Here is a 22,508-nt window from a genome sequence, read left to right as displayed (position 1 = left end):
GTTGGACATGACTGAGCGGCTTCACTTTCACTTTGTAGTTGCTTAGGCTCATTCATATATTATCTAATTTAATAACTCCCATCAACAGAGAAATGCATAAAGAAGACGCGGTACCTATATACAGCGGACTGTTACTCAGCGTAAAAAAAGAACAGAGTGATGCCATTTGCAGGAACATGGATGGACCCGGAGATGATCCGGGAAGGGAAGACAGTCAGACAGGGACAGACTATATCATGTGATATTGTCTATATGTGGAGTCTAAAAAAGAGCAGGTATAAATGAATTTATCTAAAAACCAGAAAGGGAATTACATATGTAGATTACATACTCATGGCTACGGGGATAAAGGGGAGGGGATTAACTGGGAGATTGGGATTGATGTATGCGTGGTGCTGCTGCTGCTAAGTCATTTCAGTCGTGTCTGACCCTGTGGGACCCCATAGACGGCAGCCCACCAGGCTCTCCCATCCCTGGGATTCTCCAGGCAAGAACACTGGAGTGGGTAACCATTTCCTTCTCCAATGCATCAAAGTGAAAAGTGAAAGGGAAGTCGCTCAGTCGTGTCCGACTCTTAGCGACCCCATGGACTGCAGCCCACCAGGCTCCTCTGTCCATGGGATTTGCCAGGCAAGAGGACTGGAGTGAGCTGCCATTGCCTTCTCCATGTAAATCAACTACACAGCAATAAATGTTTTAAAAAAACACTAAAGAATAATTGCAATAAGCTGGTAAGGATGCACGGAGATATTGCTCCCATTTCATAGGGAAGCCAAGGTTTTGATTGTCTGAAGGTCTGACCAAAGAGCTCACTGGAGGTTTGCAGCCAAGACTAGAATTCGTGGAGCTCACCTTTCAGTTGGATGATTCGTGTGTGGAGTGTGTGCATTTATGTGGCTGTCAACTATGTTAAATGCCTTTTAGATTGCAGAAAAGGCGAAAAAGAAAAGAAGCCTCTTTTTTCCTAATGATAACTCTGCATTTTCTATTGGCCGGTTTTCATCGTATGGCAATAAGGGAAACTAAAATTTTACTTGTTCTTATTCTGTGGTTCAGGCCAAAGCCGAGACAAGCGCTGACTCTCGTGCACATCAGCCTGTTATCAGCACCCTGGAAGGGCTGAGCACCAGGTGGAGAAGAGACAGAGGAGGACTGATGCACCCTCCCCCGGAGGAGGGGGCCCAGAGGGGACCTCCCATGTTCAATGTTCTGGGGGCAGAATCAGGGCAGAAACTCCCATAGGGAGGAGCCCTCTGAGGGCAGAGGAGGAGAAGGTCGCGAGCCACAGGGGCCGGTCAATGTGGTGCTATTGGCAAGGAACGCTTCTGGGTCCAGCGTGGAATTCTGATCGCCAAGTATACTGTAGCCTCTCACTGGGGAGCTGGTCTCTGGCTACCAGAAAGGGGCTCGGGGTAGAAGACACCGGCTAGTTTGGGAAGAGAGCCAGGAAGGACCTAAAAGAGCTGGAAAACCTTCTGCCCTGTCTTGGGGCGGTGGGGTGAGGGAGGGCAGTTGGGCAGGGGAATCCAGAGCTGTTAGCGATGGGGACAAAAGCAGAAAGAGAAAAATACAATCAGAGCTGCCTCTGAGGGCCTGGCTGGCTGCCACCAGACCCTTCGGGGCAGGAAAGGGCTCGGTGGGCCCCGTGGAGGTTCAGGCTGGGCTGAGGCAGGTGGGGAGCGTGGCGGGCAGATACTCTAGCGCCATACGGGGCTTCCATCCGAAACTCTCGAGACTGTCACCCAAGGTCTCAACCGTCTCCAAGGCCAGTGGCCAGAACGTACGGTGAGTGGTATTTCACAAATCTGAGCTGATGCCTTCAGTGAAAGGCGTCCATTTCATCCTCTAATTCAGTTACGGCGACCCACTCCAGTCTTCTGGCCTGGAGAATCCCAGGGGCAGAGGAGTCCGGCCAGGCCACAGTCCATGGGGTCGCAGAGAGTCGGACACGACGGAGCGGCTAACACTTCAGCTCATCTATCCCCTTCAAAGGCAGCCCTGTCCACAGAACTCTCCCTAATTTCCACTCTGAGTAAAGGTTAGTATTCAGCCTTCAGAAAAATTCTGGGAGACCGAGCATGTCCGGATCATGCAGAAATGCCCTGGCGCGTGCTGGAGCCCCAGGCCCACACGAGAGCAGGAGACTGAGAGATGGGGTCTGCTGAACACCTGGAAGGTGGGACACTCTCAGAGAGGCGAAACCACTTTGGGGGGCACGACCCCTGGCTTCAGCCAGCCGGACCTGAGAGCGACCCGTGTCCCGCCCTCCAGCCCAGCTCCGCCGGGCTGGCCGGTTAGAGCAGGCCTCCCAGCAGGTCTGCAGCATTAGAGCCACCCACTGGGGCAGGGCCAGTGCTGAAGGCAAAGATTCCACTGCACAGAGGAGGTGCTTAACATCACAACAGGTGAGCTCACGTCATGCAGAAGTAGAAACAGCAAGTACAGACATGCCAGCTACACCCTGGCACTTGCCAAGAGTATCTGCCAGCGAGTGAATAACAACAAGGGCACTCTTCATCCGTCTCTGGAGGCTGAACCCTGAGCTGCGGCAGCTGCCGACCTTCAACACCCACTGAGGGGCGCTCGGGGTGGAGAGTGAGGCACTCTGTGCTCCAGGGAAACTGGTGGAGCAGGTCTTCAGACAGTTCAGGTATTTTCAGGACCTGACTTCATGGTCCCAGTCCTCGCACCTCCTCGTTTCTAAAGAAGCACTAAACCCCTTCCCGGTGACACCAGCTCCCCGTGACTGGCAGAAAGCCTTCTGTAAAATGAGTCCTCGGTTGCACTGGACTCCCCCTGCACCAGCATCCTGTATCTTGGCCTTCCCCCTCTGTCTCTGTGGAGCAGTCTCTCAGAGCATCTGAGGTGCTGTCTCCCAGGCTGCAGTCCTCTTTTCGCCCCAAATAAAACTTAACTCGCAACTCTATGGTGTGCAACTTTTTAGTCACCAGACAAAATTACTTTAAAATTTAAAAATTAAGACAGAGGAACGTTAAAGATGTGAAATAGGAGGGAAGGGGCTCCCTCCTACTGGGCTTCCCTGGTGGCGCAGCCGGTGAAGAATGTGCCTGCAAAGCAGGAGACTGGATTCAATCCCTGGGCCTGGAAGATCCCCTGGAGAAGGGAATTGGCAGCCCACTCCAGTATTCTTACCTAAAAAATTCCATGGACAGAGGAGCCTGGTGGGCTGCAGTTCATGGGTTGCGAAGAGTCAGACTCGATTGAGAAGCGTTCACTATCAGGAGGGAAGGGGACGGGGCACAGCCTTTAAAGGAATCACATACCCCTGCGCGCGCTCAGTCACTCAGTCGAGTCCGCCTCTTTGCGACACCCTGGACTGCAGTCCGCCAGGATCCCCTGTCCATGGGATTTTCCAGGCAAGGACACTGGAGTGGGTTGCCATGCCCTCCTCCAGGGGATCTTCCTGACCCAAGGATCGAACCAGGGTCTCCTGCACTGCAAGCAGATTCTTTTTTTTTTGCAGGTGGATTCTTTACTCACTGAGCCACCAGGGAAGCTTTGACAGCCCTGAGGACGCGAGGAAACTGGCTAGAGCCCACCGGGTCCACGATGGCACAGGATGCAGCTTCCGGGGGCCCTTGAGTCTCACCTGATACATTAGCATCGAGACGACACGCCCTCCAACACCATGACAGTTCTGAGGCCAACCGTAAAAGGTGAAAATGTAGGTGGCAGCCCGATTTCCTGGAAACCTCGGCCCCTTCCCCCTAAAAGTTGGAATAATAATCCCACTCATTAGCCCATGAAATTATCCAACCCATAAGAACTAACCACACCACATTTCGAGGGCTCTCGCCGTCTGAGATAGACCACGCTCTGTCCATCTCAGTATGCTCATCTCAAAGCTCTTCTCGCCTTTTGAGATGAACTGTGTCTATCTCTGGAGGGTGGACCTCTCTAAATAAATCAGCTTCTTACCAAACACTTTGTCTCTCGCTGAATTCTTTCTGCAGTGAGACATTACAGCCTGAGCTTCACTAAGCGCTGAGACCAGGTGTGTGATCTCGATTAACAGACAGTGGGTTCAAGTCTCAAGCCTGGCTTCTGGCCAGGTTGTGCAGTTTCAGACATAAAAATTCACCACGTGTCGTGACCGATGGGACAACAAGGACAGACTTGCTCATACTTCTACAGACATCTCTCTCTCTCTGTCTACCTTGGCCAGGAACATACGGCTAAAACCTGCATGAACTGTCTCCACATGCACAAAGCACAGGGGGCAGAGAACAAGTGAGTGAGTGCAGGGGAGAGGCAACGGGAAGACAGAAAGCAGGCTGGGTGAGCCAGGAGCTCAAAGCTGAGGGGCAGGGCGGGTGGAGGTGGACAGGGCCCCTCGACTGGGCTGATCCCGGCGCGGAGGGTCTGGACCCGGCCGGGCAAGCCGGAAGGCTCGGGCTCAGAAACAGGGGTGGGCCCAGTTTAGGGAACCGATAAAGACAGCCAGCTTGGGCTTCAAAGGTGGCACTCATGATGAAAAAGCCCGCCTGTCAGTGCAGGAGACATAAGAGACGCGGGTTCGATCCCTGGGTGGGGAAGATCCCCTGGAGGAGGGCATGGCAACCCACTGCAGTGTTCTTGCCTGGAGAATCCCACGGACAGAGGAGCCTGGCGGGCTGCAGTCCATGGGGTCGCGAAGAGCTGGACACGACTGAAGCAATGCACAAGGACACCACACAGAAGAGAAGCAAGACTCAAGGCCATGGCTGGACACGGTGGCAGGGGCCCTGCAAGGGGCGTCCTTCACTCTGCACGGGTGACGTTTCCGTCTGAGGATCAGGGCCCGCCCATCCCTCGGGGGAGGTGAGCATCAGGGGCGAGGGACAAAGCAGGCCACGCAGCCCCGCCACAAGCGGGCCCTGGGGAGCCACCTGCAAGGCAGGGGTGCCCACAGGGCAAGGTGGGTGCCACCGAGTGCTCACGCCCTTCTGAGACGCTCGCTGCGTCCCTGCAATCTGCTCGCCTCAGAGCAGGCTTCAGCCGCTCTGACCTCGAAACAGCTCTTCATCCGTCACCTAAGATGCCCACTTGGCTTTTCAGCACCTGAGGAAGACACAGCTCTTCCGAAAGGTGAGAAAGTACAACGCCGAGGTCGTAGGGTGGACTTTTCTGGTCCAGGGGTTGAGAGTCCACCTGACATCGCGGAGGCTACAGGTTCAGCCCCTGGTCCAGGAAGAAACCACATCCTGCAGAGCAACCAAACCGCGAGCCACAGGCCCCGAGCCTGCCCACCACGACTCAAGTCCGGGAGCCCGCGCTCCGCAGGGAGACGACCTCCGCGGAGAGCCGCTCACCGCGACGGAGCGGGCCTGCCTCCTGCGGCTGGAGAAAAGGCCACACACAGCCACGAAGACCCGGCGCGGCCACGGGCGAGGACACAGGATGAGAACCAGGAGCAAGCCAGGACTGCCGCTTTCTGCCCGACGTATCAGAGCTTCTGTGAACAATTCGGGTCCGGAAGCCAAGTTCCCCTCACCCCTGAAGGGAGGGGGTCGGGAAAGAGGGGAGATGCTCTTTGAGGAGAAAGAGGCCGCTACGCTAGTTCAAATACACCCTGCGGGGGGAGGTGGTCTCTCCAAGACAGTGAGGGTCCGCCCGGCGACTCTTCCTGGCACAAGCCCATCACGAGCGTCAGCAAGTCCGGGACGTGGCCACGCGCCCCCCCGCCCAGGGTCACAGAAGAAAGAACGGGGGCCACCCTCGGCTTGACTGGAGGCAAAGAGGGGCAACCATGTCCTGCCCTCAGTTACGCATCTAGCTCAGTCCCGATCCAGGCACTCTGGACACCAAAACTCTGGCCCTGGGCTTTATGCTTTACGAGCAGCGGCAAACTTGTCACTGATTTTAGAAGTGACTCTATGCCGGTTTACAAGTCTGAGTCTCATTATTTCACCATGACTTATGGTTATGGACCCAAAATTACACCGCCCAGCAAGTATTACTTGCTTGCAAGTGACTTACGTCTGTTATCTCTGAGGAAATTCAAAAGAAAGAGAAAACCGGTTACGCCACTCACTGCATGCGTCCCGCGAGCCAGTCACCGGCACAAGCTTCACACAGGGCCCTGAGGCCGCAGCTCTCTCAGGACCACACAGCCGACCGCTAGACGAGCCGGCGCTGCAAACCGGGCTCCGCTTCCTAACTCTGCTCTGTGGCCTCCAGACGCAGTCTCAGCTCAGAAATCTCCAACAGATTTTGCTCCAGATTATTTACAGCAGGCAACACCTACCACGCCCATGCCTATGAAAGGACGCTCGCTCCTTGGGAGAAAAGCTATGGCCAACCTAGACAGCATATTAAAAAGCAGAGCCATCACTTTGCCTACCGAGGTCTGTCTAGTCAAAGCTATGGTTTTTCCAGTGGTCATGTGTATGGATGTGAGAAGGCTAAGCACCGAAGAACTGATGGTGCTGGAATCTTCTCCAATATTTTGGCCTCCTGATGCCAAAAGCCAACTCATTGGAAAAGACCCCGGCGCTGGGAAAGATTGAAGGCGGGATGAGAAGGGGTAACAGAGGATGAGATGGCTGGATGGCCTCACTGACTCAATGGACATGAGTTTGGGCAAACTCCGGGAGACAGTGAAGGACAGGGAAGCCTGGTATGCTTCAGTCCATGGGGTCGCGAAGTATCAGACATGACTTAGTGACTGAACAACGTGCCTAGGCCAGCTGGAAAGGATGTTGGTAATAAATGACAGGTATGGGGGTCCAGGCGCCTTCTGGCTGAAATCAGCCCTGAGTGTGAGCTCAGGGATACAGGAGGAACAGCCTCAACTGAGATGACCAGGAATGTTACCTTACACCAGACACGGAACCGAAAGCTACGCCAGAAATGTTCTGTCCCACCAGTCTGTAGAACAACGTCTTCCAAGGGTTACTACGGGGACATTACACAAACCTTGACACTCAGAACTACGCGCTATTAAACTAATAGAGGACATTCCGTTTCAAAACATGCCCGTGTTACATCCTGATGAGGAGGTATCAACAGAAAATGAATCTGGGCTGCTTGTGAATGATGGCATCTGCATCACCACAGCAATTCACCTATCACACTAATTTAGGCTTGGAGCCCATATTAGCACTGCTGTCAGAGAGTTGATTTCTATTCATTTAGAAACTTCCAAGCTCCAGAGTGATCAGTGGGAATTTTAATGCCCTGGGAAAAGAGAGAGAAAAAAGTTAATGTGAGTACTACACACAGGAGCAAGACTGGAGCTCATGACTCCGCCAGCAAGTGTTTATGGAGCGTCCGGTACCAGCGTCCAGCCTATGCAAGGGAGAGGTGCCAAAGCTCAGCCTGCATCCGCACGGGGCCAAGGTCCCGTCCGAAGACACTGACCATGAGGAGGTGAGGGTGGCCACCACCACGAGTCAGGTGCCGTCCCACACGCTCGTCCCTCAGTCGTGTCCGACTCTTCACAGCCCCATGCACTAGGCCACCAGGCTCCCGCATCCGTGGAACTCTCTGGAGTGGGTTGCCATATCCTTCTCCAGGGTACTGTCCCATGGGCTTTAGCATAGTAACACTCACCAAGTACTATTGATTAATAGTTCCATTTTACAGGTGACTAATTCTCCAAGCCAGGTTTCAACAGTAAGTGAACTGTGAACTTCCAAATGTTCAAGCTGGATTTAGAAAAGGCAGGGGAACCAGAAATCAAATCACCAACATCCACTGGATCATGGAAAAAGCAAGAGTTCCAGAAAAACATCTATTTCTGCTTTATTGACTATGCCAAAGCCTCTGACTGTGTAGATCACAACAAACTGTGGAAAATTCTTCAAGAGATAGGAATACCAGACCACCTGATTTCTTCCTGAGAAATCTGTATGCAGGTCAAGAAGCAACAGTTAGATCTGGGCATAGGACAACAGACTGGTTCCAAGGTGGGAAAGGAGTATGTCAAGGCTGTATATTGTCACCCTGCTTATTTAACTTATATGCAGAGTACATCATGAGAAACGCTGGGATGGAGGAAGCACAAGCTGGAATCAAGCTTGCCGGGAGAAATATCAATAACCTCAAATATGCAGATGACACCACCCTTATGGCAGAAAGTGAAGAGGAACTAAAGAGCCTCTTGATGAAAGTTTCTGAAAGAGGAGAATGAAAAAGTTGGCTTAAAGCTCAACATTCAGAAAAGGAAGATCATGGTATCCGGCCCCATCACTTCATGGCAAATAGATGGGGAAACTGTGGAAACAGTGGCTGACTTTATTTTTTTGGGCTCCAGAATCACTGCAGATGGTGACTGCAGCCATGAAATTAAAAGACGCTTACTCCTTGGAAGGAAAGTTATGACCAATCTAGATAGCATATTAAAAAGCAGAGACATTACTTTGCCAACAAAGGTCCGTCTAGTCAAGGCTATGGTTTTTCCAGTGGTCATGTATGGATATGAGAGTTGGACTGTGAAGAAAGCTGAGTGCAGAAGAATTGATGCTTTTGAACTGTGTTGTTGGAGAAGACTCTTGGAGAGTCCCATGGACTGCAAGGAGATCCAACCAGTCAATCCTAAAGGAAATCAGTCCTGAATGTTCACTGGAAGGACTGATGCGGAAGCTGAAGCTCCAATCCTTTGGCCCCCTGATGCGAAGAACTGACTCATTGGAAAAGACCCTGATGCTGGGAGGGATTGGGGGCAGGAGGAGAAGGGGATGACAGAGGATGAGATGGTTGGATGGCATCACTCGATGAACATGAGTTTGAGTAAACTCCGGGAGTTGGCGATAGACAGGGAGGCCTGGCATGCTGCAGTTCACGGGGTCGCAAAGAGTCGACACGACTGAGCTACTGAACTGACTGACTGACAGGTAAGTAAACTGAGTTGCATTAAGTAATTACTATTTAAGTAGTGAGATCAGAATCCACCTTGCAATGCAGGGGACGCGGGTTCAATCTCTGCTCGAGGGAGATGTGACATGCCAAGGGACAACCAGTCTCGCATGCCCCAACGACTGAACCCACGTGTTCTAGAATCCATGCCCCACAACAAAAGACGCCCCCGCCAGGAAATACCGGGGCCCCGCCCCTGGAGAGGAGCCCGCACACGACAGGGAGGGCCCAGAGCAGCCAAGAAGAAAGAAAGAAATAGACGAGTTTCATATAACTTTCAGGTTGTGTCTCACCTGCTCCTCACAGAACCATGACGAGACAGGCAGCCCTAGACATGTCCCACGGCCACACAAAGTCTCCACGGCAGAACCGCGCTAGGAGGCAGGGCCCGTGGCCGCTAACTCACGACTCCTCTAGTGAGAGAGCAGGAAAGGCCGACCTGCGCGCTCCTGACAAGAGGTCCTACAGGCGTTCGCTCAGGAGGAGATCACCTGTCCGGGCAGTATCAACAGAAGAGGGGCGATGGAGGCTTTGAGGGCGGCTGGTGTCCGGAAGGGCAGAGAGGAGAGGGGACGCTGAACACGGCCAAAGGAGCCACAGCGGGGCGGGAGGGCGGACGGTCCGACGACGTCTGCAGGTCAACCAGCGGGGCAGTGTGGTCTGAAAGAGGCTCAGCGGGCAAGCTCAGGCAGACAGCCTCGGCAGGAAACGGGCGCCGAGACGGACTGTCTGGAGCGCGACAGGACAGGAGGGAGGAAAATGTTGAGCTTTCCCTGGTGGTCCAGGGGTGAGGCATCATCTGCCAATGCAGGGGACGCAGGTTCAGTCCCTGGTGGGGGATTATTAATAAGACCCCACATGCCACAACTAAGCATGCTTGCTATAATGAAAGACCCCGCATGTGGCGACTAAGACCCGATGCAGCCAAATAAGTGAATACATAATAAAATCAAATTGCACGCTTTCCAGAAGGTGAATTTAGAGTGAAAAAGTTAAAATAAAAGTTGCTCAGTCGTGTCCAATTCTTTGAGACCCCATGGACTATACAGTCCATGGAATCCTCCCTTCTCCAGGGGAATCTTCCCAACCCAGGGATCCAACCCAGGTCTCCTGCATTGCTGGTGGATTCTTCACCAGCTGAGCCACCAGGGAAGCCCAAGAATACTGGAGTGGGTAGCCTATCCCGTCTCCAGCAGATCTTCCCAACCCAGGAATTGAACCCGGGTCTCTGGGCATTGCACGTGGATTCTTTACCAACTGAGCTATGAGGGAAGCCTAAATTTAGAGTGAGGGGAGAGTGAAAAAAATAATACTTAAGGAGACAAGTAGGATAATTGTGACTGCTGAATAAATTACAGAATAAGTAATATAGAATAAATTACTGTATATTCTAAATTATAATTATTCTAAATTATAAATAAATATAGAACCAGTATACGACTGAGCACGCATGCAGGCACAAGAATAAATAGAACCAGCTCTCCAAACTGAAGGACTTTAATGAGACGGAAAAAGAACCCAGAGCATCTCCATAATAATGTCTGCAGCTCAAATCTTGTCTTTGAATTGTTTCTAACTTTATCCTTTTTCTGCGGCTAATCCTTGGGTTGACTCACGCTCTCACTCCCTGCTAAAAAGTGAAACTACATATCACCCTCATTAATAATAAACGGGGAAGACTCAGGTTCCTGCACTCGACAGGAAAGGCATCGAGACAGAACGAGCTCTCAAAGTACAGCTGAAGGTGACAACGACTCATCGCCCCTCGACAGCTCCAAAAGCCCTCCCTTGGAGAGCCTTCCCTGAGCCCACCCGTTCTGTGTTGAACTGTGTCCCCTCCGAAACCACACAGAAGCCCGAACTCCCGGGACCTCAGAACGTGACCTTATTCGGAAACGTGTGGATGCAATCAGTTAAGATGATGTTTTGCTGGAGGAAGGTGGGCCCTAAGTCCAGTGTGAGAGGCGCCCTTATGAGGAGAGAAAAGACTCAGAGACGCACACACGGAGAAAGGCGCCCGACGCTGGGGCAGGGGCTGGAGCTCTGATGCCATGGCCGGGGGATGCGAGGGCTGGCAGCGCCCCCAGAAGCTAGAGAGAGGCCCGGAGGGCCCCACGAGCCTTCAGTCTGCGCAGCGCAGCCAGGACCTCAATCTCGGCGTTCCAGCCTCCAGGATATATGAGAGGAAAAGTTTCTGTTGCCTTAATTAAAGCCACTTCCCTGGTGATAAAGTGACCTCCCCGGTGGTCCAGTGGCTGAGACTCTGCACCCCTAATGCAGGCGGCCAGGTTTGATCCCTCAAACTGAGAGTTTGCCGCAACTAAAGATCTCACGTGCTGCAACAGAGATCCCACACGCCAGGCCTAAGACCTGGCACAGTCAAGTAAACACATATTTTTTTAATTAAAAAGAATTTTTTAAAAGCCATTCAGTTTGCAATGCAGGAGACCCTGCTTCAATCCCTGGGTCGGGAAGATCCCCTGGAGAAGGGACAGGCTACCCACTCCAGTATTCTTGGGCTTCCCTTGTGGCTCAGCTGGTAAAGAATCCGCCTGCAATGCGGGGGACCTGGGTTCGATCCCTGGGTTGGGAAGATCAGTGGAGAAGGGAAAGGCTCCCCGCTCCAGTATTCTGACCTGGAGAATTCCATGGGCTGTACAGTCTGTGGGGTCACAAAGAGTCGGATACGACTGAGCAACTTTCACTTCACTTTCACTTGTGGTACATTTTGTCATAGCAGCCCCAGGGCACCAACACACTGGCTTCACTACAGCCTCTGGGACGTAGGACAGCAAAGGAAAACCAGCACACCTGGAGGCCTGAGTTCCAGGCTCCCCTCTGCAGCCACCCCTCAGCTGGACCTCCACCCAGCATCCTCGTCTTTGAAAGGGAGCATTTAACCTAAGTGAGCACCGCATCCTCTTTCAGGTTTGAAACTCTATGCCCCATCACACCCCAGCCAAGAAAATCATCTGCTCGAGCATCTACTGATGGTGAGAGCGTGACGGGGCTGAAAGAGGAAAGCACTTGCCAATTCAAGAACCCTCCCATCACCAGGAGAAGTCAAGGAGAAAGGGGACAGAGCGATTAGCGGTGGTCCCTGCCTTTACCATATGCCACGTAATCACTGCATCTTCACATCAAATCTGGCCTGCAGCCCTCATGCTATGGCAAGTTAATACAGAGAGACACTGCGAGCTGCCAGGCACAGAGAATTAATACACAGGGTAAGAGGCTCTCCACGACCCACACTGCGTTTCCCAAGCCTGCTCGTATCAAGGTCATTTAACCCCAGAAATACGAAACCTGCAGAAGACAAGAAAAGAAAAAGGAAGGCTGGCGCTGAGACTGTCCCTCAACCCTCATTCCAGTTACACAATCAGCTTTTCAGCTGGGGAGCTCTTCAAAATTGCTAGAAACTAACGATTACGAAACAAACCCCACTAGTAGAGACCAACAAGAAATTCCTGGAAAAACCCTCACTCAGACGCACCATTCCATTTTACCTTTTTTTTCCAAGAGTAAATTGCAGCTGTCAAATTACACCCTTTCATTACTGTCATGGACTCATTTTAAGAACAGCTAATCAGAAAAGCCTACAGAGGTATTTAATCAGATTTTTTCTTCTTCCAATGACCTAATGTTTTGGTATGAAACTGCCGCCAGCTCACGCTGGGTAGAAATTTAGCACTGTCAGCATTTAATTATTATTTTATCACAGATTTCTTTACTTTCCTACAGGGAAGAAATAACTTACATGTTTTTAAAAATGCAACAAATGCTTACCTTTTAAAATCACAAGACGCCACCCTTACTAGTTTGCTTTGTCAAAAATCACCAGCTGGGGAGACGGGACAGGTCACGGAAGTGCACTTTTGAGTTAGGAAGAGGTACCGCTATCACCAGCTTCAATCTTCCGGAACGCTGAGACAATGCGGTGAAAATGATGGACGTCCTGCTGGTTTTCAGGGCATGAAATACTCATGACTCATTCGGGTTCGTGTGTGACTGCAGCGACATGGTCCAAATGCTATCCCTGGGCCCATGACCTCCAAGTGGAGCTCTCAGCTTCCCTCTCCTCCTCCCCTTCCCGCCAGGAAACTTCGCCTCTTCTTCTCTAAGGTGGGAATAAAAGAACAGAAGAAAAGGGAAGGGCAGACGGGTGTGCAGGTGGGACCCTGACCCCCTTTCCTTGGCCGCTACCCTCGGAGTCTAGAGACCCGAGCTGACCCGAGACGCTGAGTCTGGAGAACAAGAGAGAGTGGGCAGGGACCAGATGCCTAGATGTGTCCCTCAAGCCAGTTTCGCTTTCATTTCATCCTCCCCACTCAGCTGAAGTCTCTTTTTAGAAAAATAGCCATTTCATCATCAACACCACACACACACACACACACACACACACACACACACGCACGCACGCACCAAAAAAAAAAAACCCTCTTCATTTGCCTCTCTTCCCCTTTACCCACAGAGTTCCTGCTTCAGAGTCGAGCTCTGAACAAGCTTATCAGGATGCTCGGTGCAGACAAGCCATCACCAGATATTTATCGAGTGCCTCCTGTAAGCGTTTACTGAAGGGGTGACATGGTGTAAACCCAGGTACAAAGTGGTATCCAGGGAAGAGTCCCATGTAAGCAAGAAGGCTGGTCGTTTTTCAGAGCATGGTATGTGTGACTCACGAGCGGACAAGGAAGGTTACCCCCGTTCACGTTCATCAGCTCCAAAGGCGCCTGTGCCGCCGGTGCATCTCATTTCGAAGCAGAACTTAAGGCCGCTCCCCCAAATCTGTCCTTCCACGCCTCCCCCAAATCTCTCTCATCTTAGGAAATTCCACCTCCGAGACTCTGTCAGCATCCCAAGACCTCCTTGTCCCCCCCACTTCCATCCAATGTGCCAGAATGTCATCTTCATCTTCGCTTGACCCCGTGGAACCCAGGGACATCGCTCGGCCTGCAGGACCAACCCTAGCCCCAGGTTTCCCATAAATACATCCAGCACCCCTCCCCGAAGCGGGTCAGCTCCAGGGCCTCCGCCGGGCCCCGCTCCCCACACTCCCGCTGCTGCAATCCCACACAGGAGCCAGGGCCCCTTCTCACCCTTGGGGTCTTGGCTCACGCTGCGCCCTCCTCCTGGAAGCTCTCCTTTCCACCATTGGTGTAATAAGCTCCTCCTTCTGGATTTTAAGGTTCTGTAAAGGGGAAGCCCGTGGTGGTCCAGCGGTTAAGAACCTGCCTGGCAGTGCCGGGCACACGGGTTTGATCCCTGGCCTGGGAAGATCCCGCATGGCAGTGCAGCATCTAGGCCTGTGCACCACAGCCCCCGAGTCTGCCGTCCGCGGAAGCCTACCGAGTCTGCCGTCTGGGGCCGAAGAGTGGACAGGGAGCAGCGGCGGAAGCCCCTGCACCCTGGAGCCCACGCTCCATGGCAGGAAAAGCCGGCGCAGTGAGCAGCCCACACGCCAGGAGCCCCCACCCCCCCCCCCCCCCTCCCGCTCTGCGCAGCTGGAGAGCGCAGCAGGGAAGACTCAGCACAGCCAGAAGGAAACACACAGAGAGACCTCAGTAATGCAGAAGAAAGGAGAGCAGTATCCTGTGGTGTCGGTTCGGGGACAGCCTCCCCGGAGCTGACCCCTACCGTTCGTGTCCTCGATCGCTTCTCGCCACAGTTTGCAGCTGCTTCACCTGTCTGTGCCTTTGTTAATTGCATACACGTTCCTTGCAAGCAAAGGCCTCCTCGGTGCTTTTCACTGCTACAACCCCAACAAGCAGCACAAAGCCTGGCACAAATCACAGATTCAACATTTGTTTAAATGGAGGAACCAAGTGTTTGTTATTCATTTCCCAGCAAGAGATAAGTAACATATGGCTTCCCTGGGGGCTCAGATGGTAAAGAATCTGCCTGCAACCCAGGAGACGCAGGTTTGATCCCTGGGTCGGGAAGATCCCCGGGAGAAGGGAATGGCAGCCCACTCCAGTCTTCTTGCCGGGAGAATCCCATGGACAGAGGAGCCTGGCGGGCTGCAGTCCGTGGAGTCACAAGAGTTGGGTACAACTTAGTGACTAGACCACCACCACCAGGACCATACACATAAATATAAGTGTTTACTCATGTCGAAGCTCACACCACATTGTAAAGCAACTATACGGCAGTAAAAATTAATTAACTTTTTAAAAAGATATTGAACCAAGCAGCCAAAGGAAAGGAAGCTTACACACGTCTTGGGTCATGGGTGGTTCAGCCCTTTTGAGGATATAACCTTCAAGTTGAGCTGCTCATCAGTCTTCCTCTGCAGTTCCCACAGTCTGATCCAGATTATCCGAGGGCAGCAACGGGGCACAAGAGACTGAAGGTGAGGAGTGGGTGGAGCCTCAGGGTCAGGGCAAGAACAGGAGAGATGGAAAGGCGTGGTCATCCTGGGTGAGCAGATGCTCATTTAAAGTCACGGCAGAGATGGAAAGGCGTGGTCATCCTGGGTGAGCAAATGCTCATTTAAAGTCACAGCAGAGATGGAAAGGCGTGGTCATCCTGAGTGAGCAGCGGGGTAAGACTTCGGCCCAGCTCTGCCGCGCCTGTAGCCGGGGCTGCCTCCTTCTGTCTCTTGAGTAAGTAAGTGTTAGTCGCTCAGTCATGCCCAGCTCTTTGCAGCACCATGGACTGCAGCCCACCAGGCTCCTCTGTCCATGAGATTTTCCAGGCAAGGATACTGGAGTGGGTTGCCATTTCCTTCTCCAGGGGATCTTCCCTACCCAGGGATGGAACCCAGGTCTCCTGCATTACAGGCAGATTCTTTACCAACTGAGCTACAAGGGAAGCCCTCTGTCCCCTCAGGGAAGGGCTAATTCCTCCACCAGATGGCTGTGTGCTGACACTGAGCATTTTACAGACGCATGGCTACTCTCTAGACAGGCAGTAAGCATAGAGAGTCAACCTCCACGAAACCTTGGTGCTGCCAGAAAACCGAAATCAATTCAACATATGTATGTCGAGGCCAGATATTGTTCGAGTCAATGGGGGTTTGGAGCTAAAATGTAAAGGACAGTGCCTGCCTTTAAGACACTTACAGACCACAGAGGGAGGCGGTTTTCCACGCAGCATCTGTGCACACAGGTGCTTCCCCGGCGGCACAGTGGTGAAGAGCCCGCCTGCCAAGGCAGGTACAGGCAGATGACGCAGGTTCAATCTCTGGGTCAGGAAGATTCCCTGGAGAAGGGAATGACAACCACTCTAGTATTCTTCCCTGGAAAACTCCATGGGCAGGGGAGTCTGGCAGGCTACAGTCCACAGGGTCACAAAGAGTCAGGGGCTCACACCCACAGAGCAGTACCGTCGCCGGCAGCGGACCGGAGCTGCGCTCGCGTGCTGAGTCTCTGCAGTCGGGCCAGACTCTGTGTGACCCCATGACTGCAGCCCGCCAGGCTCCTCTGTCCACGGGATTCTCCAGGCAAGAATACCGAGAGGGTTGCCGTGCCCTCCTCCAGGGGGTCCTCCCAACCCAGGGGTTGAACCCGTGTCCCTTACATCTGCCTGTGTTGGCAGGCGGGCTCTTTACCACTGGCCCCGCCCCTAGGGTGGATGCCATCACAACTAGGGGCCCAGGAAGGTCTGCCTCTTCCCCTCACCCCAACTCCTTCACTTCACCAACCATCGAACGGGTCGCAGGAACAAGGGCCCAGCAGGCAATCAGAGCGTGGCTTTATCAGGAGCTCAGCCTATCCAGCGCTCTGGCAAGGATCACTCACCAGGGCGTGAGAACAAGGGGAAACACTGGAGTCACAAGATAATTTTTAAGACGTAGTGATCTTGCCCACCGTGGCTGTGGCCCAGTTCACGTCCTATAATTTGGTCTAGGTTTCACACCTGCTCCACCCAAGCGATGCAAAGCACAGCTGAGGGAGGAGCTGAAACACAGAGCCCCCGCGGCACGTCCTACGATGTACCATAGTGAATGCCGTTCCCGTTTTACAGACGAAGAGACAGGCTTGCAAAGGGTCTGACGGCCCAAGATGGTACAGGCACGGGACGGCTGAGGAGGGCCTAAACCCGGGCCTTTTGATCTCAAGTTCAGTTCACGACTCTGGTACTGAGCCTCACAGTGATAGGAGATGTCATACATGCGAAGAGATACGTACTCGGACGAAGCAGACGTTATGGCCAATCCGTCATCACAGTCAGCAACCTGAAAGCAACTGTTTCTAGAAATTTCTAATTGTGGAAAGACTTCAGCTACCTGGATTGTGCGGTGTGTTCAGTTGCTAAGTCAGGTCAACTCACAAAGACTTGGTCCTCTGTGACCCCGGGGACTGCAGCCCGCCAGCTCTCCACAGTGACCCAGGCATGTAAATGAGAAAGAAGGGCCTCTCAGTGGCTAAAAAGCTCATCCACTCGGCGCCCTGGAACTTTTGTCCAGAACCGATTAACTCTTACTTTGAACGCAATTCTAATCAGTTGTATTGTCTGGTTTCTTAACCTCTAGCCAGGTAGATATGGTAAATTAAAACGGATTCCTGGAAGGAGAGAAAGTGATTACAGTGAAAAGTGACAGCCTTTATAAGAAAAAAAAAAAAGAACCAAGCAGAGGTTGGCAAACTTTTCCTATAAAGATCAGAGAGTAAATATTTTAGGCATCATGGATCATACTTTCTCTGTTGTGACGACTCAACTTCACCAGTGTAGCTCAAAATAAGCCACAGACCAATGTGGAAACGAAGGAGCGTGGCTGAGTTCCAATAAAATTTTATTTACAGAAACAGGTGGCAGGTCAAATTTGGCCCAGAGGCTACAGTTTGCAAACCATGGAATAGAAGAAAGTTTCAAAGCCAACACGATAGCTAGAAAAATCTTACCAGTCTTGGACTATATCTTAAAGAAACGAATAATCCCAACCTCAGTAGCCCTTTAGGACAACTGGTGTTAGAGAATATCATGGTCCTCCATCATAAAATTACGAAAGTTTAGAAATCTGAACAGTCTTGGGAATATTACAGTCCAACGTCCTATTTTTACAGAGGAAGAAGTATATTCTCAGAGAGGCTGAGCGACTCGCTAAAAGTCAAACAGCTAACTAATAATTAAACTTAAATTAGAGCCAGTGTTTTGATACCATGTTTAGAACTCTTTCCATTATTCCATGTCTATTATTTTAGCCTTTTTGATAACAATGAACAGAGGAAATGCTCGTTTAATTAAAACACTACACCCTTGAGGTTGTTAAGACTCTGGAATCGCTAAAGCACACAGTTCTAGACGTTTAGAAAGATGACTGTGAATCATCAAGACAAAGGTTAAATTGGGTTCAATGTCCTCAGAGAAAAGGATTTCAGAAATAGGGCTAAAAAGAATACATTTCAAATAATTAAAAAGTTAATATATGTGGAAATTTTTATCCTCCCTTGTGCATGGGAAAATGGAGTACCACTGTCCATTCGTTTATGAGCAGGAAAGTTTGCCATCGGATTTGGTCAGTTTAGACCTGTTTGTAAATTCTGATCAGTCCGGGACTAGCCCACGAATCACCAAGACACTGAGAGGCCCCAAGCAATTTCTCAAATTACCAGAGGCCCATATTCGTTCAACTGCCTTTTCTAAGAAAAGCAAAGAAGCTGCTCTCAGCCCGATCTGCCCCTTTCTCTTTTCTGCTCCTTTTCTGAATTAATAAGGAAAGAGAAACAGGGCCCCTGATGTGTTTATAAACATTCCGAATGCTGGTTAAACATGAAAGAACAGAGGTGGGGAACACAGAAGTCACGAATTTTATTTCTGTGATGACAAGTTGGAGCCCCCCTGCCAGCTGGACCTTGCGGCGGCCAGAAGCACACACCTGTCCACACGGAAGTCAGCGAGGAGGGGGAGCAAAAGACGGGGGGCCAGCGGCCGGCCGTGCCAGCGAACGGGCTCCGATTGCTCGGGCTCACTGAGCACTGCCGGGTACAGGGAGGCCCCCAACAGCCCCTGACACCAGGGAAGACGGCGAGGCCACCCCCGTTTTCCTGACCACACAAGTGGTCCTCTTTCTGTTCACGGACCCCAGAGCGGGGCTGCGGTTCAGGGAGCTCACCTTCCTCTAAGCGGGGGAGAAAGGGCAAAGCGGGGGAGGTCGACCACTGCTCCCAAGAGCCCCCGAGATGCACTTCCCAGTTGGACAGACCTGCCGAAGGAAATGAGCAGCGATAAGTGATTGGGCCCTGATTAGATCAGCCACCTTGGGAAAGGTGCTGAGCCAGAGATATTTCACTGAAATAAGGAGAAACCTGGGAATAGATTTCTGGCAAGCAATCCTGCAGTAGATACGGTCTGAATTGGAATTGGATTTCATGGGCAGATAAAGTCTAATAAATGGCAGGTCACTCAAAACTCATATATCATCAAGTCTCATGCAGCGTCTGTGAAGTTTGTTATCAATAATTTAACATCGGGAGAACCTAGCCCTTGGCAAATATTTAATTTCAAAACATACCTACTGATTTACTCTGATACAGCATATATAGTATATTAAAAATATATTACAAGAAGCCAAATGCCAATAAGGTGGCGTTTAGAGAAGACCAGGGGCACTGCTTGCTTTTCCAAATATTCTGTCAAAAAAGGGAATGGACCCTCCATCCATGGAGTTAGTCCACTAGCAATTTCTAAACTGCATGGGGAGGAAAGCCTGCCTGTGGGCCCTGCTGCACACAGCACGGACGTCAGTAGAGCTCCCACTCCCAGCCAAGCAATGAGCCAGATGCTCGTAGACAAGCTCTGGGGGACAGGACATAGGGGCCCCCAGACACGGCTCTCCAGGCCAGGCCTGAAGACCACGGGAGGAGGCGGAATCTGTGCAAAGCAAGGCCCTCAGTGGCTAAGGGGAGGCTTCTAAAATTTAGCTGGCCTGCAGCTGCGCTGGGCCTCTGTTGCAGAGCGCGGGCTCCTCGCCGCTGAGCGGGGGCTTTCTCCGGGTGCAGCGAGTGGGGGCTCCTCTCTAGCCGCGATGCCGGGGTTGCTCACTGCAGGGGCCTCTCCTGCTGCGGAGCACAGGCCCTAGTCTCACAGGCTACAGGAGCTGTGCCATGCGAGCTCAGCAGCTGTGGTGCCCAGGCTGAGTTGCTCTGCAGCACGTGGGATCTTCCCGGACCAGGGATTGATCCTGTGTCCCCTGCACAGGCTACAGGAGCTGTGCCACGCGAGCTCAACAGCTGTGGTGCCCAAGCTGAGTTGCTCTGCGGCACGTGGGATCTTCCCGGACCAGGGATTGATCCTGTGTCCCCTGCACAGGCAGGAGAACTCTTAACCACTGGGCCACCAGGGAAGTCAGAAGAGGGGACTTTTTTTTTTTAATTTAGGATAATTGCTTTACAGAATTGTGTTGGTTTCTGCCAAACATCAACATGACTCAGCCAACAGGGGACATTTTTTAAGAGGACAGGAGGTCAAGGGAATTACCTCCGCGGTCACTGCCTACAACTCCAGTTGATCCCAGCCACTTTTCCTGCAGCCCCCCCATCCTTCAGTCCTCTCCACGGCAGACGCTTGCCACTCCCTGGCTGCAAGGTGGCACCCCTTGTGATGGTTGGAATGTTTGTGTCCCCCCAAAATTCACATGTTTGAACCCTAACACCCAATGTGATGGTGTTAGGGGGCGGGGCCTGGGGGAGGCAATTGGGTCATGAAGGCAGAGCCCTCGTGAATGGGATTAGCGCCCTTAGAAAGGAGGACCCAGAGAGCTCTTAAGCCCCTTCTGCTGTGGAAGGCTATGAAGACAAGTCTGTAAGTAGAAGAGGGCTCTCCTCCAACCACACGGACACCCTGATCCCAGATTTTCAGCTCCAGACTGGGAGAAATACAAATGTTTGCTGTTTATAAGCCACCCTGCCTGTGGCGTTTTGCTCTAGCAGCCTGAACAGACACAGACAGCTAAGGGCCACTGGCATCAGCAGCAAGAGGTCCAGGGAGATGGCTGCTTTCTAAGGGAACGGGAGTTCATTAACTGAGTTTAGAGTGGAGGCAGGAGCTCGACAAGCGCAGAGTCCTCCCACGGTGAGCACTCTTCTCTAACAAGGTTTTAGGTCTTTGTGGAGTCGATGACGGCCTGGGAGAGAGCAGGGGGTAGGGCAGAGAGAGAGAGAGAGAGCTTCCCCTTGTCTTACCCCCAGAAAGCCCTGAGGGACAGTTGGACCAAGGACTCGCGGGCACCAGGCGCCAGGCCCAGCTCCGCCACCCACAGCTAACAGCCTCAGGACCTGACGGCACAGTCTTGCGGGGCCTCTCTGTCTGAAGGTGCTGGAGCATAACTGTCCCCGCTCTCAGCAACGGTTTTCCCACCAACTCCCATCCCACGGCCTCGGCATTGCAGTAGGAAGTTGCTCCGACCATCCTACAGGCAAGGAGGACAGAGTGGGCAACCGTCCCTGGACCTGGCTCTTAACTCTTTGGGTTTATCCACATGTGCAAAGGCAGCCCAGACCTCCAGGCCCTTCCGGCTCACATCTCTTCCCCATGAGATCCAGAGCTGCCTTGACAGCCAGGTCACTATGCAGTGCTCAGTCCTGTACGCAGCACCTTTAAGGGAGTTAGCAGGGTATACCAGAACTCCGAAACAAACATAGACCCCAAGCACCAGCACAAAAACTTGCCCTGCACCCTAACAGCCTAGCCAGACGAGCCAGCGCTTAAGCAGACAAGAGCAGGTGAGACAGTCACAGAGTCCTCAGGCCAGTGGGAGGTGCTGAGAACACCGGTGTCTGAACTGACAGTGAGGAGGTCACCCCAGACTCAGTTTCCCCTTCACAAGCTGCTGCTATCCTCCTCCTCTCCGTCCTTGATAAAGTCCCTACCTTTCAGAGACATGAAGGGGCCAGACCACCAAGGGGACCCCAGGAGATACTGACTCCAGACGGTCATAGTTACAATCACTCAAGGTGATGACCTTGAGGGCCGTGGTCATCCGGCCAGGTTCACAGGTCTGCGGGCCATCCACCCACTGACCCTCCAGATTCATCCTAAAGACAGAAGTAGGGGGGCTGCGGTGTTTATTTGGGGTGAGTCAACAGGCTGGCAGGGCTGGGGGAAACATGGGGGGCAGGGGTGAAAGTTGGAGTGAAAAAGAGTGAGGGGGTTAGACCATCTGCCCACTCCCCACTCACATTACAGATTCAAATTCAACCTCCACTTACGCTTCTCTCTGCTGCTGGTGAATTCTCTGCAAGACAAAAGCCCAAGTCTACAGTTCACCGTTGCAGGAGCGCACAAAACCCAGCTCGAGAGCACACAAACCACAAAGGATGTCAGAGTCAGCATTCCGGAACAGAAAGGAACCGCCACGCTCGGGCCCTTGGACACTGCTCACGGCTAGCTCCATCCCTCTCTCTGACTTCTCTCCCTTGACGCCTCCAGGGATTCGAAATTCAACCCAGCGGACCAGAAGTCAGGCGTGTTCTCTAACAATCCTCTCTTGTTTAGGGTTAACAACCCCAGATCACGCTTCTGTCTACTTTTGGAAGCGCTAAGCGATGCCACAGCCATGTGGTCCGAGAAGTAACAGCAACTCTCGATGTCGGGAGGGGGCTCCCCACGGCCCTCCCGCCTCAGTGGCGGTGTCCGTGACACTCTTCACTTGGCAGAACTGGGGCGCCACGCACCATGCTCTACTGGTAATCCTCACTGGAGTCGGTGCA

The sequence above is a fragment of the Capricornis sumatraensis genome, chromosome 2 (genome assembly GCF_032405125.1).
Source record: "Capricornis sumatraensis isolate serow.1 chromosome 2, serow.2, whole genome shotgun sequence".
NCBI classification, from domain to species: domain Eukaryota; kingdom Metazoa; phylum Chordata; class Mammalia; order Artiodactyla; family Bovidae; genus Capricornis; species Capricornis sumatraensis.
Note: the sequence above shows the minus strand (reverse complement) of the source record.